Source organism: Salmo salar, chromosome 01 (genome assembly GCF_965601325.2).
Source record: "Salmo salar chromosome 01, fSalSal1, whole genome shotgun sequence".
In the NCBI taxonomy this organism is placed as follows: Eukaryota; Metazoa; Chordata; class Actinopteri; order Salmoniformes; family Salmonidae; genus Salmo; species Salmo salar.
In genome coordinates, this window is record NC_138291.1 from 3,187,287 (window position 1) to 3,187,500 (window position 214).

Sequence of the window (214 nt, forward strand, 5' to 3'; positions counted from 1 at the left end):
CTATCGGCTCCACCGAAGTGGGCGACGCCGAGGGTGGAGCAGGGTCCACGTCCTGCACCGGAGCCACCTCCAGGATAGGTGGGTTGGGGAGGGAGGGTGTAGCACAGTGCCGTCGTTGACGGCAGCCACCCTCCCTTCCCTCCCTTATTGTTTAGGGGGTATTGCTTTTTGGTTTTGTTGGGGTAATGGGGATTTTTTGTGTTTTCTTTTAAGG